We start from the raw sequence: 20,545 nt of genomic DNA, 5'->3' as shown, positions 1-20,545 counted from the left end.
CAGCCGGAGTTTGGCACCTGCGGTGGCCTTGGGGGCGAAAAGTCTCTGGCATCAATCACAGGAGCAGTCGATGGTCTAGAATGGTTCTAATCAAGCAAGACAGCTAGGGATGAAGCCTCCCTTTCATCTCCAGAAGCCATGGGCTCTACAGTGCATCCACATTTTCAGGTGGCGGAGGATTGTTCATGGAGGCCTTCAGTTGATCTCTGTCGAGGTGGACCTCAACCTCTCGTGGTTCTCTCAATCACTTAGAGATTCTCGGCATCTTTCTCTGCCATAATCATTGGAAGAACAGTGGCATGGAACTAATCTTGTAACACCCTGGATAGCCAAGATCGTTACACTGTGTACTTATAAAGGTGCAGGACTTGCTAATCAAGTCATTAATCTGAAAACGTGTCACTAAACATGTAAAATCTAACGTTAAAAAGTTTTGGTCTCAAAAGACTCATTTCATTTATTTAAACTGTAGTAGACGTGGGATCCCATACGAAAACAAAGATAGAATAAGTTTACAGACTCGCGAAAGTACATAAGTATCCACTAGCCATACTAAGGCAAAACAGACAGTCTTTAGGTTCCACGTCCTTGCTTAGATCTCAACCGTGGCGGTCGAGCACCTGGCTATGTACATTCTGCTCACTGAGCTCTCCAATCAGGGCTGATCTAACTTGCCCTTGCCTTTACCTACACCACGTAGCACCCGTGAGCCAAGGCCCAGCAAGAAAACATCATAAACAACTCAAACAATAATAACAGACAATTAGCTCAATACGCATGTATCCTCATCAAATAATCCTCAATAGACATTCAGCATATACAATCCAATTCAAAATACATTCTACCACATATAACGTTCATATCACATAATATTCAGGGCCGACGACTTAGGCTGCACCCTCTATTTAACCCACTTACTCCGGCCCGCTTAAACCGAGCTCAGTGCATAATAAGCTGTCCTCGGCTACCAGTGGCCGAGCCGCGCCCTGTGCGCTAGTGAAACCCTTGGCACCCTTAGGTCGTTGGTTCACCAATGGCTTGCATGGCATAATACCACCTTTTCAAGCATTTACAATAGGGAGCCCTTAGTCGCGTCACATATGTTAAACGAGGTGCAGTTTTCTTACCTTTAGTCTGTACAGTTATTGATTACAAGCAACGCCCCTCAAGCACGATCTGTTCCCGGGCCTAAGCCTTTATCACCTAGTCACAACCAAAGTATAAGGTTCCATTAATACTTGGATATAGGTTTCTGGTTATAAAACTAACTTTCGGGAATCCAAATTCCACCAAGCACGGTGGTGAAACCAATCCCGAGCACACTAGACCACCTTCCCATGCCTAAAATCCTCAAAAACTCATGTGTGCAACCAAGGGCTGCGGCCCCCAAAGCCTAGCCGCGGCCGTTGCCTCAAAACAAAACCACACCCACGTTGAACCACACACGCACCGCGGCGCCCTCCCTTGGTTGAGCCTCCTCGGCTCCTTTTCATGCTAGGGCCGCAGCGCTCTAGAACAGAGCCGCGGCCCTCCCCTTAGAACCCAGAATTTACACCATTTCTAAGCCTGAAACCTCACCTTGAACCACCCCAAAGCTCCCCAACTCCTAACCAATTAATCCCAACTCCTATAACATGATCTAAACAACATAATTCCACAGAAAACACAACCTAGCACACTCTAATCTTCTCCTTCCAATTTCTGAAACCCAAGAGCTATAAACACTTAAACCAGCCATTCAAACCCAATTTAAAACCTCTAAACCATGAGTTAAAGCTTACCTTTCCTGTTGAGTCACCTTACCAAGCTATAGCCGAGCTAAGTCCCCAAGTTTCCTTCTTAATTCTGCCTTAAAACATTAAAACCATATTTGCTTCAACACTTAGCCAAAATCCAGCTAGAACTCATAATTTAACCACAAAAAAGAAGGTTAGATGCTTACCTTAATCCCTGTTTTAGTTCTTGATTTACTCCTGAGCTAGACTTCCAAATCCACACCACAAATCTCAGAAATTCCAGCTTGTTCCCCCTTAAGTTTTCTGTGTTTTTTTTTTCTTTCCTTCCCTTTTGTTTTCCTTTGAGCATAAAAGAGAGCTGAGGTAGAAGTTTTTAGTCTGTTTATGTTTTTCTTCTAAAAGCTTCCTTATGTCTAACTTACCCATTAAGTTAATCCCGAGGCTCGGGGTGCCGGAACCGTCCCTGAGGCCAAAATGGTAAAATCCCCCAATATTCCCGCCTAGACATCCTAACCTCAAATATATCTCCATATATTTATTTTCATGACCCAATAGTCCAAATCGCTACCCGCTATCTAAAAGTACCCCCAACTTATCCAAAGTGATATCTTAAGCCCCGTTGTGACTTTTCCCGCTATCTGAACCTAGAATCGTCTTGAGTCGTGCTCTGCAAACCTATCCACATAATAATGTGGTTCTCACATATATCACATATTTATTCCATATCATATTACCATTAATTATCATATAAACATTGCTAAACATATAATTATTCATTAAATCACAATTATTCCATTAATGCCCTCCTGGCACACTAATCAAGGCCCTTAAGCCTTATTAGCAATTTTGGGTCGTTACAACTATCCCCTCCTAATGCGAATTTCGTCCTTGAAATTTACCTGAATAGCTCAGGATACTGATCCCGCATCGCCGTCTCTAACTCCCAGGTCGCTTCCTCGACCTTGCTATTCCTCCATAATACTTTCACAAACGGAATCGTCTTATTTCGCAGAACTTTATCCTTCTGATCCAAAATTTGAACTGGTCTCTCCTCATAGGAAAAGTCTGTCTGCAGCACCAAGTCTTCATATTTCACTGCATGTGTTGTATCAGAGACATACTTCCGCAACATAGAGACATGGAACATGTTATGTATTCCTGATAGAGACAGTGGCAGGGCTAGCCTATAAGCCTCCTACCCAACCCTCTATAGGATCTGAAAGGGTCCAACAAATCGAGGGCTCAGCTTGACCTTCACTCCAAACCTCCTCACACCCCTCAACGGTGAAACTCGCAGAAACACATGGTCTCCAACCTGGAACTCCACATTCCTACGCTTAGGATCAGCGTAGCTCTTCTGTCTACTTTGTGAGGCAAGCATCCTGGCTTGAATCTTCTCAATGGCCTCATTAGTCTTCTGAACAATATCTGGCCCCAAATATCTTCTCTGACCCATCTCATCCCAGTGAATGGGCGATCTGCACCTCCTTCCATATAACATCCCATAAGGAGCCACTCCAATCGTGGACTGATAACTGTTGTTATATGAAAACTCGATCAATGGGAGATACTTACTCCACGAACCCTCAAAGTCAATCACACATGCCCTAAGCATCTCCTCCAATACCTAAATCATCCTCTCAGGCTGCCCATCAGTCTGAGGATGAAAAGTTGTGCTAAACTTCAACTGAGTCCCCATGGCTCTCTACAGAGCTCCCCAGAACTTAGAGGTAAAGATAGGGTCTCGATCAGATACAATAGACATTGGAACCCCATGAAGACGAACTATCTCCCTCACATACAGCTCTTCATACTGTTCCACGGTATAAGTTGACCTCATTGGTAGAAAATGAGCTGACTTGGTGTATCTGTCCACTATCACCCACACCGAGTCATGAAGTCCAACCGTCCTGGGTAATCCTCCCACGAAATCCATCGTAACATCTTCCCATTTCCACTCTGGAATTCCTAAAGGTTGAAGCAATCCCGCTGGTCGCTAATGCTCAGCTTTAACCTGCTGACAGGTTAAACATCTAGATACATACTAACTACATCCTTCTTCATCTCGGGCCACCAGTATAATGTCCGTAGATCTTGATACATTTTCGTGGTACCCGGATGAAGTTAGTATGGCGTAGTGTGGGACTCATCCAAGATCTCACGCCTAATCCCCTCATCCGCCGGAACACATATTCGTCCCTGATATCGGAGCAAACCTGTCTCTAAAACTGATTAATCCTTAGCTGTCCCCGCTAAGGCATGTTGCCTACTGTCCTGCAACTGCACATCTTTCAACTGGCCCTCCTTGACCCGCTCTAACAGGGTTGACCGCAAAGTGATATTGGCTAACTGGCCCACCACCAGTTCTATCTTTGCCCTGACCAGCTCATCAGCCAATTCTCTTGAGATCTGAGTAGAACTATACAACTGTCCTGGGCCCCTCCGGCTCAACACATCTGCCACCACGTTGGCTTTCCCAGGGTGGTAAAGGATATCGCAATCATAATCCTTAACCAACTCTAGCCAACATCTCTGTCTCATATTCAGATCCTTCTGAGTGAAGAAATACTTCAGACTCTTATGGTCGGTGTATATCTCGCACTTCTCTCCATACAGATAATGACGTCACACCTTCAGTGCAAATACCACTGTCGCTAACTCCAAATCATGAGTCGGATACCTCTGTTCGCACTCTTTCAGCTGTCGAGATGCATAAGCTATAACTTTCTCGTTCTGCATCAGCACACATCCTAAAACCAACCTTGATGCATCACAGTAAACTACAAACTTCCCTTCCTCTGAAGGAAGACTCAACACAGGCGCAGAAATAAGACGTCGCTTCAACTCCTGAAAGCTATTCTCACACTTCTCTGACCAGATGAACTTCTGATTCTTTCTTGGCAACTCTGTCATCGGTGAAGAAATCTTTGAGAACCCCTCTGCAAACCGCCTGTAGTAACCAGCTAACCCAAGGAAACTCCGCACTTCCGAGGCATTCCTCGGCCTCGGCCAATCTCTAACTGCATCTACCTTGGACGAATCAACCTTAATCCTTTCTGCCTCAACTATATGTCCAAGGAAGGTCACCTCTGGTAGCCAGAACTCACACTTCTTAAACTTGGCGTACAACTGATGCTCCCTTAACCCCTGTAAAACCTGTCGAAGATGCTGCTCATGCTCTGCCTCTGAACTGGAGTACACCAAGATGTCGTCGATGAAGACAATGACGAACTGGTCCAAAAAGTCCTTGAACACCCTGTTCATCAAATCCATAAAAGCTACTGGGGCATTGGTCAGACCAAAAGACATGACCAGGAACTCATAATGGCCATAACGCGTCCAGAAAGCCGTCTTTGGTATATCCTCATCTTTGATCCTCAGCTAGTGATAACCAGATCGAAGATCAATCTTTGTGAACACCGTCTTACCTTGCAACTAATTGAACAAGTCGTCAATCCTTGGAAGAGGGTACTTGTTCTTTATAGTTAACTTGTTCAATTCTCTATAATCGATGCACATCCTCAAAGTCCCGTCTTTTTTCTTAACCAACAACACTGGAGCGCCCCATGGAGAGTAACTAGGCCTAATAAACCCCAAATCCAGAAGTTCTTGCAACTGTATTTTCAACTCTTTCAGTTCTGCTGGTGCCATCCTGTACGATGTCCTTGACACTGGTTCTGTCCCCGGTGCCAACTCAATCTCAAACTGTATTTCCCTATGCGGCAGCAACCCTGGTAAATCCTTAGGAAAAACATCCAAGAACTCACACGCCGATCTGGTCTAACCCGGCCCTGCCGGCATAACTCTGGTGGTATCCACCACACTAGCCAGAAAGCCTATGCATCCCCCCTGCAACAAGTCCCTGGCTTTCAATGCCGAAATCATAGGTACACGGGGTCCAGACAACGCACCCACAAAGACAAAAGGGACCTCGCCCTCAGGGTCAAAGGTAACCATCTTCTTCCTACAATCAATTGTAGCCCCATACAAAGGTAACCATCTTCTTCCTACAATCAATCGTAGCCCCATACCTAGCCAGCCAATCCATTCCTAGAATCATATCAAAGTCTCCCAAATCTAATTCAATCAAATCCACCGAGAGTTCCCTACCATCAACTATAACTGGCAGTGCCCTAATCCACCTCCTAGAGACTACCAGCTCCCCTGTAGGCAACAAAGTCCCAAACCCCGCAGTCCGATACTCACTAGGTCTACACAGTCTGTCAATCACTCTACTAGAAACAAAAGAATGCGTAGCACCAAAATCAATCAATACTGAAAAAGGAAAGCCAGCACTAGAAAGCTGACCTATCACTACTGAGGGACTAGCCTCAGCCTCCGCCTGTGTCAAGGTTAATACTCGAGTTGGAATCAAGCTATCTACCTTTCCCGCTTCTCCTTTCTTCACCATTGGGTAGTCTTTCCTGAGATGCCCCACTGCCCCACACACAAAACATGCCTTGGCCCGACACTCGCCCAGATGGAGTCTTCTACACCTTGGACTCTCTGGATAGGTCTGCCATGCCTCACCGCCACCCTGATGGCCACCCCGACCCCTCCTATCAGGACCAGGAGCGGTCGAAGTATCAGGGGTCTTCCTCTTGAAGTCACTGGGGCCTCCGCCCCTACCTGCCCCTGAGTAAGGAGGCACCACCCTGCGGCCCTCACACCTTACCGCCCTCTCAATGGCCTGGGCATAAGTTGTTCCTCCAGGTACCGTCGTAATCCTGACATCCTGGGCAATCATAGCATTAAGCCCCCTGATAAAACAATCTTGCCTAGCAGCATCAATAGGCACAAGATCCGGTGCAAACTTCGCGAGCCTATCAAATTTCCGGGCATACTCAGTAATAGTCATATTGCCCTGTACCAAACTCACAAACTCATTGACCTTTGCTGCCCTGACAGCAACATTGTAGTACTTCTGGCCAAAAAAATCCTTAAAACCTTCCCAAGTTAAAGTGGCAATATCTCTAGTCTGCGATGCCACCTCCCACCAAATGCGGGCATCCTCCCTTAACATATAAGTGGCACGGGCCACTCTATCCTGTCCCTCAATTCTCATAAAATCCAGAATTATTGTAATCATAGTTAGCCACTGCTCGGCTTTCAACGGATCCTATCCACCCTAAAAAACTAGGGGATGCTGCTTCCTGAACCGCTCATATAACGGTTCCCACTTGTTAACAACTTCCCCAGGCTGCACAGCTGGTACCACTACAGGTGGTACTATAGGGGCAGCACTCCCTGATGGAGCCTGCTGTCGTAGAATACGAATCTGCTCATCCTGACTCAGTAGTCAAGCCTGCATCTCTGCCATTAACTGCTGCCAGTTCTCAGGGACTGGCGGGGGAGTCTGGCCCTGATCGTCACTACCGGTCCCGGACCTAATGCCGGCTAGTCGTGTGGATTTTCTCGGACGCATAGCTGTCCAAGTCAATCTGCAAATAACGACTCGGCGGTCAGACCATGGTGACAGGGTAAAAGCTTCTCCAAAACCCATCAATAGAGCATAATCAACCACAGGTAACCAACGCATATAAGCATCCATGCACCATATACAATTAATCATCCATACACTCATTTACATGCATGGCAATGTTAATAAACATGCCTCAATATTTTCACACAGCAGTCAAGGGCCACGCCCTATCAATATCTCATGCTCCCTAATAATCCAATTAATAACAGCAATAATAACTCATCTCAGGCACGTAAGCACATAAACATACATATACACATTACCAAACCCTGACTTGAGCATGTCTCCAGGAGCGAATGTACATGCCCAGGCTGTCTTCAGGAACCCTTAAACCTAGTACGCTCTGATACCAAGTTGTAACGCCCTGGATGGCGAAGATCGTTACACTGTGTACTTATAAAGGTGCAGGACTTGCTAATCAAGTCATTAATTTGAAAACATGTCACTAAACATGTAAAAGCTAAGGTTAAAAAGTTTTGGTCTCAAAAGACTCATTTCATTTATTTAAATTGTAGTAGACATGGGATCACATACGAAAACAAAGTTAGAATAAGTTTACAGACTCTCGAAAGTACATAAGTATCCACTAGCCATACTAAGGCAAAACATATAGTCTTTAGGTTCCACGTCCTTGCTTAGATCTCAACCATGGCGGTCGAGCACCTGGCTATGTACATTCTGCTCGCTGAGCTCTCCAATCAGGGCTGATCTAACTTGCCATTGCCTTTACCTGCACCACGTAGAACCCGTGAGCCAAGGCCCAGCAAGAAAACATCATAAACAACTCAAACAATAATAACAGACAATTAGCTCAATACGCATGTATCCTCATCAGATAATCCTCAACAGACATTCAGCATATACAATCCAATTCAAAATACATTCTACCACATATAATGTTCATATCACATAATATTCAGGGCCGAAGACTTAGGCCGCACCCTCTGTTCAACCCACTGACTCCGGCCCGCTTAAACCGAGCTCAGTGCATAATAAGCTGTCCTCGGCTACCAGTGGCCGAGCCGCTCCTTGTGCGCTAGTGAAACCCTTGGCACCCTTAGGTCGTTGGTTCACCAATGGCTTGCATGGAATAATACTACCTTTTCAAGCATTTACAACAGGGAGCCCTTAGTCCCGTCACATATGTTCAACCAGGTGCAGTTTTCTTACCTTTAGTCTGTACAGTTATTGATTACGAGCAACGCCCCTCAAGCACGATCTGTTCCTGGGCCTAAGCCTTTATCACCTAGTCACAACCAAAGTATAAGGTTCCATTAATACTTGGATATAGGTTTCTGGTTATAAAACTAACTTCCGGGAATCTGAATTCCACCAAGCACGGTGGTGAAACCAATCCCGAGCACACTAGACCACCTTCCCATGCCTAAAATCCTAAAAAACTCATGTGTGCAACCAAGGGCTTAGCCCATAAAGCCTAGCCGCGGCCGTTGCCTAAAAACAGAACCACACCCACGTTGAACCACACATTCGCCGCGACCCTTGCATTGGGCACCGCGGCGCCCTCCCTTTGTCCGAGCCTCCTTGGCACCTATGCATGCTAGGGCCGTAGCGCTCTAGAACAGAGTCGCGGCCCTCCCCTTCGAACCTAGAATTTACACCATTTCTAAGCCTGAAACCTCACCTTAAACAACCCCAAAGCTCCCCAACTCCTAACCAATTAATCCCAACTCCTTTAACATCATCTAAACAACATAATTCCACAGAAAATACAACCTAGCACGCTCTAATCTTCTCCTTCCAATTTCTGAAACCCAAGAGCTATAAACACTTAAACCAGCCATTCAAACGCAATTTAAAACCTCTAAAACAGGAGTTAAAGCTTACCTTTCCTGTTGAGTCACCTCACCAAGATATAGTCGAGCTAAGTCCCCAAGTTTCCTTCTGAATTCTGCCTTTAAACATTAAAACCATATTTGCTTCAACACTTAGCCAAAACCCAGCTAGAACTCATAATTCAACCACAAAAAAGAAGGTTAGATGCTTACCTTAATCCCTATTTTAGTTCTTGATTTACTCCTGAGCTAGACCTCCAAATCCACACCACAAATCTCAGAAATTCCAGCTTGTTCCCCCTTAAGTTTTCTGTGTTTTTTTTTCTTTCCTTCCCTTTTGTTTTCCTTTGAGCGTAAAAGAGAGCTGAGGTAGAAGTTTTTAGTCGATTTATGTTTTTCTTCTAAAAGATTCCTTATGTCTAACTTACCCGTTAAATTAATCCCGAGGCTCGAGGTGCCAGAACCGTCCCCGAGGCCAAAATGGTAAAATCCCCCAATATTCCCGCCTAGACATCCTAACCTCAAATATATCTCCATATATTTATTTTCATGACCCGATAGTCCAAATCGCAACCCGCTATCTAAAAGTAACCCCGACTTATCCAAAGTGATATCTTAAGCCCCGTTGTGACTTTTCCCGCTATCTGATCCTGGAATCGTCTTGAGTCGTGCTCTGCGAACCTGTCCACATAATAATGTGGTTCTCACATATATCACATATTTATTCCATATCATATTACCACATAATACCATCAATTATCATATAAACATTGCTAAACATATAATTACTCATTAAATCACAATTATTCCATTATTGCCCTCCTGGCACACTAATCAAGGCCCTTAAGCCTTATTAGCAATTTTGGGTCGTTACAAATCCTTCCCACAGACGTTCCGAAACTGTTGAAGGTAAGAACTTGTCAACTAAATTAGATCAAGAACTTCGTGAGTTGTAAAAGAAGTACATTAAAATAAAATGAACTTCAAGTACACTTTCTTATGATTTCAAGAACACAAAATTTAACTGCTAAAATTTTAGAATGAAAAATAGAGAGAATGTAGAGTGTCTATTTCAAATAAAAATGAGTGTTTACAAAATTCTCCAAAAATCTCGCCCCCCCCCCCCCCCCTTTCTCAGATGAAAGGATGTCATATTTGTAGTATAGCACTAATGACTCTTAGTACATTGTGTTCTCTGGGGACACGACCCTGCATATGTAGTTTATAGGTGGTAGTGGTGCTAAGAGTGTGGTGGTCGGTTCTAGAACATGTTGAGGGCTTGTTGGAGCATCTCAACTTCAGTATTTGGATGTACCATCACCACATGTTTAGTACGAGTGTCAGAGATTGGCTGATGAGGATCACACAAGGTACCTTACTCATACGACCACTACTTGTCTGGCAAGGACATCGTGTTCGTACTCCAGCTCCCCTTGGTTTGCAGGTGCATTCCGTATCTCTTCTGACTTTATATCAAGTCATTGTGAGGCCTTCTCTGACCTTCCTCAAATGCGTGTTCAAGAGGCCCTTGACTCTACATCTCATGAGACGCACAGGGAAAGTGGTGCCTCATTGGTGTCACTTATCTCAGGGAGAGAGATAAGGCCTCGTCAATGAGGCCTGCTGTGTATGCTATGAGATATGATGCCCACATGTGAGATGAGGGTCTCACTTCACAAGACCATTACCCTGAGGTATTCATGCATGAGACCATCATGGCCGAGACACTAGGCACGTGGCCCTCCTGGCTGAGATGGTAGGCGCTAGGCCCTCTGGCTTAGACGCTAGGCGCGAGGCCCTCCTAGTCGAGATGCTAGGTGCGAGGCTCTCCTGGGCGAGACGCCATATGCGAAGCCCTCTTAGCCAAGATGCCAAGCGCGAGGCCCTCCTGACCGAGATGCTAGGCGCCAGGCCCTCCTGGCTTAGACGCTAGGCTTGAGGCTCTCATGGCCGAGACACCAGGCGTGAGGCCCTCCTGGCCAAGACGCTAGGTGCGAGGCACCTTGACTGATTGCGAGGCAGTGGCTTCGTGAGGCCCAGGTGCGTGGCCTTTTCGGCGTGAAGGATTCTTGTCTCCATCAAGGCACAAGGCTGTGTGGCACCTGGGCGCAAGAAGACTTGGTCTTCAGTGAGGTGGGGGCATCATGAGTCGCATGGAAGCATGACTCCTAAGCACTTGGCACTCAGGTCTCCATCCAAACAAGTGTCTTGCGAGGCACATGGGCACCTGACACATGAACACAAGGCGGAAGCCTCGCAAGGCTCAGGGGTGCGAGACACACAAGGGTGTCGAGCCTTCGAATCTTCAACAAGGTAGAGACCTGCAGGGCACTTGGGAGTGTTGTCTAGAACGTGGTCTCATGAGACTTATAGGCTTGAGCCCAATATCATGACTATGTGACCCTTAGCCATGTTTTACAACCAGGGACCTAAGATACCTTCCTTGGTGGATTTTTGGCATCCACAGTGTGTGTTCCCCAAGCTTGTATCAAGTTTCCCTGATTTTTTTATTTGTTTGTTTAATCAATCTCTAAGGAAATATATTTATGCCAACATAAGTATCAGTTAACTCAAAATTAACTTTATCTTAAAATATCTGTTTTAAATTAAATAAATAAATATCATATTATAAATAAGATATTTTTTAGTCTCTCTTTATTTTAATCCAAACAAGATTAATGTTAATTTTAACCAATAATTTTTCAAAATATAAACTATATGGTTAAATAATTAAATAATTCACAATTAATTAATTACCCATAATTATTTCCTTGCCATGGAAAATTAATTCATTTGCAATTTAGTCACTTCTCTTTACAAATCTTTCTTTTGACATCCTTATCCCTGACAGTGTACAACAGAGGAGATATGGGGACCATGGACTTATAATACGACGGTCTAATAAACTAGATTATTAATAAAACTCTTTAATTGAATAATCTTATTTATTAATTCCATGTTTAATCCACTATAAATATGGAATTCAAATCTAAGTATTTATAGAATTATATTTACAGAGTTATCTCTAGTAGTCCATTGATATAATAAATATATGTAGTTATGTCCTCCATTATTGGTACGTTAATTAGAGCTGGTCAAAATTACCGTTTTACCCTTCTAATTACATCTTGATCCTTAAGTACCATTAATTCACTAATGAATAATTAATCTATAATCTAATTATAGATTTGAGCTCAATAACTATTCAGTTCCAAAATCAATCCTTAAGAGAACCAATATTCGATCCCTTAGGAAAGCATGGATTCTATTACTGAAATTCATGTTCCTAGCCATCAACAATCACTACAAGAAAAAATGTTTTTAATAACACCGAAAATGTGTTATCAAAACATACCATAACACTTTTTGATGTGTTAAGACCGACTATGTTATCGTAGGTCAGGGTACTTTACATAACACTTTATCAGTGTTATACAGATGTGTTATTATACTGTCAACGATAGCACACTTTCTGTGTTATTTTAATATATAGATAAGTGTTGAATTATGTTATTTATAGTCGATTATATAACACATTTCAATACTTATAAATTTGTGTTATACTACACTTTAGTATAACACTTTTTTTGTGTTATAGTACACTTTAGTATAACACATGTGTTATACTACACTTTAGTATAACACATGTGTTATATTAGCTTAGAGAAACATAATCTTTTTTTACTTGCACAAAACTAGGAAAACAAATATGAAAATTGAAGCCAAATAAGGTAACATAAATAGATTTTTATTAATTACTCAAATGTAATTACAATATTTAGTCTACTAGTCTAGGCTTAAGAAATCATATTACAACATAATTTATGCCCAATTCAGATTCCTTTATCACTAAATACAAAACAAGAAATGTATACAAAAATTAGTGAAATACATTCTTCCATTCTAAAGGCCTCAACTACAAATATTGTCAAGAATTGCTCCAAAGAAATCATCTCAATATACCTGCACATTGTAAAAAAAAAAAAGTCCTTTTATTATTAAGAACATAAGACTTAAGCTAGTTTCTACTTGTAAACATATAAAGTTTAAATTAAATTTGTGAAGCAACAAAACATGCAACTTAAAACAAGGCTTGTGAAATGTATCAAGATAACAAGTATATCTATAAGAGCAACACAGACTAACATCAACATTTAGAAATGGTCAAAGAGAGAGAGAGAGTGAAAGAAAGGACCTATAACAACTGTTATGCTGGCAGTGATCACTACTAAGATACCAAAATGAATTAAAAAAAAATCTGAAGCTTGAGAAGATGAGATTTTCAGATAACCAATACTAGACTAGTTAGAATCTCACATCCATTACTGAAGGAAGAAACCTAAATAATTAAATAATTAACAAGAAACTAAGATATACCATAAACAACATGACACAGGCATTATTTGAAGAAAAAATTGCTCATGAAACATTACCCATGGCTGGCTATAACAACAGGCATATTCATATAACAACAGAAGAAAAAGAAATCCCAGACCAGATGCAATATTCATATATTTCATAAAATTATGCATAAAACAATATGAATCTACTTTCTCTAGTATAAGTATAGCTGTAATATCACAAAGATATCTTTCAAGTATAGCTGTAACAATGACTCTGTACATGAATATTAATGCTTTCTTTAGTTTCTTCTTCTTTAGACTATAAGTATCTAACTTTAAAATGTTTCTATATCTTGGTTCCCAAAGGTATCATGCCCAGGTAGTACAGAGAAATGTTTGCTCTTCTAATGAGTTAGCCATTTACTTAAAGATTATCTAAGTTAATTCTGTTTGATCATCCAGAAATAGTCTTGTACATTTTTGTGACAGTAGAGTATAAATGTTTTTTTGTTTTATTCAACCTTTTTCAGTTTGTTTAATGAGAAAGGACAATAGTTATTATTAGAGCTTCTGGATAGTTAAAAGCCTCACCTTCTCTAGTACTAGTCAAGCACAAAATAATGACAGAGTAAAGAAATTTTTGAACTTTTCTATCCTAAAGTTTACAGTATATGAACTAGTTACCCATTGGAATAAAATTAGTGCAAGTAAAATATATCAAAGAGAGCATAGTTACCAATGTCTCTTTTATTCCACAGCTAAATTCTCAATAGAAATTTAAAAGAATAAATGACAAACACGAGATCACTTCACATGAGTATATGTAGAAAGCATAAGCTTAGATATGACCACGAAATATGACTTTAGATCATTAAGAAAACATGTAAACAAAACTAGAGAACTATATAAATGATATTAGAATGTCAAACTAGGAATGCATTGCAAGAGAAGGAAAGCATATAGATTACCCCTAATAATGTGACCAAGATACGAGCTCCACTGCATCCTAATGGGTGTCCCAATGATACAGCCCCACCATGTACGTTAAGGCTTTCCTGAGATATTTGGAAATTGGAAGAGTAAAAAAATGTAGATAAGGATAGTGACAAAATGGAGCAAAGCTGAAATGCATTGTGGACAGATGAATGACTATACAAATTGCAGAAAATGGAAGAGTGATCACATTTAAAATAGCATAAATTTCAGACTTAAGAGTAAATCAACTTGAAAGAAATCATCTAGTTTTCTCCAAACTCACAGGATTAAGACCAAGCAGCTTTTGATTGGCTAGAGCTACAACCTAGAGAGAAGAAGGAAACATATAAATGAATGAAAAAAAATGCTTACGAAATCAGGAACAGTATAGGGATTACAAGAACTAAAATCTTGCAGAAAACGCTTCATTTATTTCATAGAAATCAATCTGAGAAGCATCTAAACCAGCATTTGAAATAGCTTTTGGTATCACAAGGGCTGGAGCAGTTGTAAAGAATTCAGGTGCCTGCAAAAGATAAACCAGCATTTGAAATAGCTTTCTTAATTTAGCAGCATCAAACTATGAAGAGAGACAAAAACAAATTAAAAGTACTGAAGCAAATATTGAAAAATCTGACTTAAAATCTACTTTTAACTAGAAAACCTTACTATGACAGAAGCAAAAAACCAGAGTTTGCAAGCAGAAGCTACTAATGTCAAATGCAAACTAAAATCTTTGAATAGACTCCCAATCTTCAAAACTTAGTATCATCGCTACCCTTTAAATAAGCATGGAAATGAGTAGCATTTTTGGTACAATAATAACTTACCCGGAAAATAGCAGCAGACCTTGACAGAAATGGCAGATGTTCTGGATATCGCATGTAATATGAACATTCTTTCTCACCCTGCGATATAAACCACATAAGATGACCACAAGCAACTATTGCAGCTTTTATATGTTGAAAGGTTAAAATATAGACAGAACAATGATGTTATACCACTCAGATTGGAAGACCAACAAAGTTAAACTCTAGAACTGGTGCTACTGGTGCTGCAGAAGTCTTTCCTCTAGTGTGGTTATATTTACACGCTTTTCCAAATTTACATCCCCCTGACCTCAAATAATATTGCATGAAGCTCAAGATTTTATAGCACCATAAATCTATTATTTGTCCAAAAGACACATTGCAGTCAAATATGTGGTATTAAAAGAGAGTAAAAAAATATGCTGAAATCTTATAATACATAACTTTTAGTAGAGTACATCATGAGTAGAAGAATGGACTTAGTCAGAGAGCATGAGGGAAATAGTAAAAAAAAGAGAATCAGAACTTTCTGGAAAAATCTCTATTTCTCTTCTGAACTATAAGTGCTATAATAATGACTCAAAATCTCTATTTCCTAAACTACTATCTAGCTCTAGAAGACAAACAAGCTTCTAAAAATAAGCTCAGAAACTATACATACTCAATAAACTGACCCTGCATTTCCTAAAGTTTCATGAAAAGTTTAAGAGAAACAGTCAAGAATAGACATAAAAAGGAAGTGAGGAAAATAAGAGAAGCTTACATGACAGAGGTGGAGCCATTATAGCCAACCACAAACAAAAACCTCATGTGGCAGCAAGGTCTAGAGACTAGCTTAAACTTAAACTCTCCAGGCCATTTCTTTTTTTTTTTCTTCAGAATTTTCACATAAATGTAGTCAAAGCTCAAAGGCCAAACATAAGGAATATCACCACAAATAGAATATAGATTAATATGAGGAAAGCATCAAAGGATTTAAACAAAAATTGAGTCACGGCTTGATTATCACAATTTCCAAGTCCGAGAGCTAAAACTAAGAAACAAGCAAAACAAAAGCCCAAAGTTGGAGGTCAGCCAAAGCCACATTCAAGATGCTAAGATATATTAGAGCTTTGTTTTGTTTGAAGAAAAACAAGCACTTTCAACTTACAAGCATCTTAAATCTAGGCTTCCTTGGCAATATTTTTATCATATAAGGAATATTTCAGCCACTACTTAAACCTCTGTTTCGAAAACGCTAAATGTGATTGAGGCTAAATGTGTTACAGTTGAGAACAACAACAAAAGGCTAGCTACTATAGAGTGGAAAAGAAAATGCTACCAGCAAGAACCATCCCACTGTGGCATTGTGCTTGTTTAACGTTTTGTAGGTTTTCCAGATAAAGCATCTGTGGTTTTAACCTGAAAATAAGTGATAGAAGTCAAGGGATTTGAATTCTGAAGGCACTCAGAAAAAAATAAATGCAAAATCATTTCTAAAACAATGATAATAAACTAACACGTCTTGTTATTGAACAAATAATTCAAAACTTTTGCATGCAACTTGTAATTAATACCAATTAGTTTTATGATGATTGACCTTAAATTAAACCACATAAAAGAGTTTCGAAGAAATAGAAGGATCAACACTAATTTTTAAACATAAAACAAGAGAAACATATCCCGTTTTCATCTGCATAGTGAATAAATAAAATAAGAAAATAAGCTAAAATGACAATGATATCATAAACTAAACTCACTCGATAAAATTAACATGATATTGAAAAAAACAGTCAAATTTGGAAACAATATTGAAATTCCTTCTGTTTCCTTCTGTTTGAAATTCCTTCTGTTTGAAAATGAAAAAGGCATTCAAATCTTTATTGTTTGTTCCTATGTGGACTTTATCTTTTTTGTTTTACAAACGGTTCCATCATCATTTATGTAAAATCCTTAGATATGCTAGTCATATTTGCTAGTCACCATGAACATCATATGTAGACCACAATTCAACAAAACAGGTAGAAGTAAAGTTTAAAATTATAAAAATCTGACAAAAAACTTACCAACTAGTAAGGACTGTCTACTCAAAACAGGTTTAATTAATTAGAATTTGTAAAAGTAATGTCCCCACAAAATTGAGCTTCAATCAAAACATTTAAAATTATGATTATTTTAGCACTAGACATATATATCCTTGAAGTCATAATGCAATTAAGAAAAATACAAATTTTGAAATAAAAAAAGTAATATGAACACTTACAAAAAAAATTGTAACATGAACAACTAACACAGAAACAAAATCAAAACATAGTAGTCATTTGAGATAAAGCCCTCAGTTCTTTTAGACATACACATATTAAAAACATATTAAAATGGAGCCTTTTTTATACTCAAGCACATAACCATGATTTTCATTAAAACCAGTTTGCATCTTCACCAATCTAGAGAGAGAATGCAAAGAAAAAAAAAAGATCATCTTGTTACCATCTAAAGATGGAAACGGATATGATGAAAAACCATGGACCTATTTGAAACTACTACTATTTTCATTATTGGGCTAATGAAACTACAATCCTCAACATTAAAACAAGAACATAGACAAATACATTTTACTAAGCTATACACAGATTGAATTTAGTTCAACAATTCAACTCATTCACTTGTTCAGAACAATTCACATGAAATAAGATTTTACAATTCTCCTGATTCAAGTAATGAATTTTTCATGTCAATCGATGATAAAACATAAAGGGAGTTAATGCAGTACACTGAGGAACATATTAACATACAACAGTACATGTAACATATAATAGTTATTAAAAGCCCTCAGATCTCATAGCTAAATCAGATCATTAACAAAATAACCACTGACTTTTCATCAACGCCAATCTACATCTTCAATAACCTCGTAAGAGAGAGAGGATAAAAAAGAAGAAGAGGATGAAGATGAAGATGATGGGGCCAAAAAGACGTAGCGGCTCATGATGAAAAGCCAAGGCATTGTTTTCAACATTGAGTTTTTCCATCACAGAGCAAAGGATACTACCATTTGTAAGACCCGCTAACATTAAAAAGGAAAATACAGTAAGATCAACTTTACAGCTTACAAATAAAAAATCAATACATAAGTTATATTGTAGACATCATTAGTTACTAATCATGGATTAAGTTCAATTCGACATTACATATGATTTTTCAAGAGTATAGGAGTGAGGAAGAGAGCATAAGGATTGCGACCAGGAACCATCTCAGTGAAGATGTTGACATTGTAAAAATGTCATCACAAATCAGCAACTCAAGATATACATGATCTAAGGATCCGTAATGGATGTGAACAACCTTTGAGGAAACACAAATTCATTGTAGAAGTAACAAGAGCAACCCATTAAATGTAACAAATGTATTATTAGAGAGCCCTCAGATCTCATAGCTATATCAGATCATTAACAATATTAACCACTGATTATTTTCAAAGCCCATTTACATCTTCACTCACCGCGTAAGAGATAGAGTAGTAGTAGTAGTAGTAGTAGTAGTAGTAGTAGTAGTAAAGAAGGAATGAAAGAGAGATAGATAGATATGATGGTAGTGGTGGCGATAATGAGGCGGCAAAGATGTAAAGGGCAATTATGAAAAACCAAGGAGAATTTGTTTCCAATAATGAGTTTTTCCATCACAGGGCAGAAATACTATTATACATGATATAATCATCACTAGAAGTCAATTGAAAAGATCAGTGAACAATACAATGCAGAAATAAACATAAAAATGAAGTGAAAGTTCCTCCCTTTAAGTGGGTAGGTTCATATAAAGCGTTTTAGGCTGCATGTCCATCAATTAACGCAGCAAAAAAACTACTCATAAAATTTTTCCATCATCTATTAAAGAACCCATTAACATACCAAACCAGAACAACAAAATAAACATTGTGTGAGAAAAATGCAAAGAAAAAAGCTCAAACTAGAGCCATAATCATAGAGATTGAGTTCAGTTGGAAATTAAATATGATTTTACAAGAGAATGCGAGTGAGGACGAGAGCTTAAGGATTGCAAAACATAGGTAGAGCGAGAGTATGAGAGACAATTAAATTTGCAATACAAACAACCAGAAACTAACTTATTGATGTTATTTAGAAGATGTAAACAACTGGGAATGGGACAAGTTAAAATATCGTCACAAATGAGAAACTCAAAGTTAGACGTGATCTAAGGATACGGTACAAAGTAACAGATGTGATCATCCACTGATGAAACAAACAGGCATTAGAGAAGTAACAAGAAAAACCCATTAAATGTAATCACTGTATTATTAGAAAGCCCTCAGATCTCATAGCTATATCAGATCATTAACCTTGTTAACCACAGATTTTTCTTCGAAGCCCATTTACAACTTCACCCACCAGTGCTCATAGATAATTATCCAAAAGAGAAAAGGCAACTTTGAGACCATAAGATTACTTTTATTAATAACGTAGTAGAGCGCATAAGATTACTTTTATTACTATATCACAATGAAAACATATTAGTTCATAGACACTGAAAAAATATATAAGAATCAATAAATACATATATCCAAGATATAATATCCAAAGAGATATTAATGCAACAAATTTTTTTGAGATGAAATTTCAAAACATGTACAAGTTAGATTCCAGGTACTTTAGTAAAAGGATAGAAATTAACAACTTGTACTATCTAAATAATGGTAGTTATAATTAGGACTATAAAAGCATAACCTATCTTTAAAGTTTGTCCCATTGGTTTTCAATGTCCAACTCCATAACTTGTACTTGTAATGTGTTGCTTACAATACCAAATTAAAGAACAATAATACTTAGCTTTACTCAACCTCATGTATTCATCTGGATTAATATGTAAATACCTACAATACCAGAGAGCTTTCAGCTTTGCTTGATCAGTATAACAAATTCAATGATCGATATTAATATGTAAATACCTAGCAGCATCACAAGTGCTTCGAGTTTCTACCCTTGTACTGAAATACAGATGCAAAAAGAAAGCAAGACAAGAAAACAAAACAAAATGAACCAAGCAAAACCAAAAGGAGAGAGACTAGAAATAGAAAAAAAAAAAAGGAACAAGGCAGTCAAGCACCAGCTTCACAGAACAATCTTTTAAACATATATTATTAAATTAAACCTATAAATATATATGTGTGTGGTTCTTGGAAACAGACATACCTAAATGGCTACTGGCTAACCACTCAAAAATATTATTTTATATGAACCAAGTAAATATATCAAAGTCAGTCAAAAGTTGGAAATCTACCAAAAACAAAATGCTAATAATTAACCAAATCAAAGAGATGGGAAGTTATATATATGATCACTAGAATCCAAAGAAAGCGAGAGAGCTTTGAATTGACACTCGACCCTTTGAAGAAAAAACATGGCTTCCTTAAAGG

The 20,545-nt window shown here is 39.1% G+C and overlaps 1 long non-coding RNA gene across 1 annotated transcript; it reads right to left on the bottom strand.

The window, feature by feature from the left end:
• Positions 1-14,325: 14,325 nt before the first annotated feature.
• LOC133794403 (uncharacterized) lies at positions 14,326-14,656 on the bottom strand. The gene is made up of 2 exons (XR_009875197.1): positions 14,613-14,656; positions 14,326-14,409 (listed from the first exon to the last, which is right to left on the bottom strand). It is a non-coding gene; the product is annotated as an uncharacterized LOC133794403 (long non-coding RNA).
• Between the last annotated feature and the right edge of the window lie 5,889 nt (positions 14,657-20,545).

The sequence above is a fragment of the Humulus lupulus genome, chromosome 8 (assembly GCF_963169125.1).
Source record: "Humulus lupulus chromosome 8, drHumLupu1.1, whole genome shotgun sequence".
NCBI lineage: Eukaryota > Viridiplantae > Streptophyta > Magnoliopsida > Rosales > Cannabaceae > Humulus > Humulus lupulus.
The sequence above is the reverse complement of the archived record's forward strand: the minus strand, read 5'-3'. Positions and strand labels throughout refer to the sequence as shown.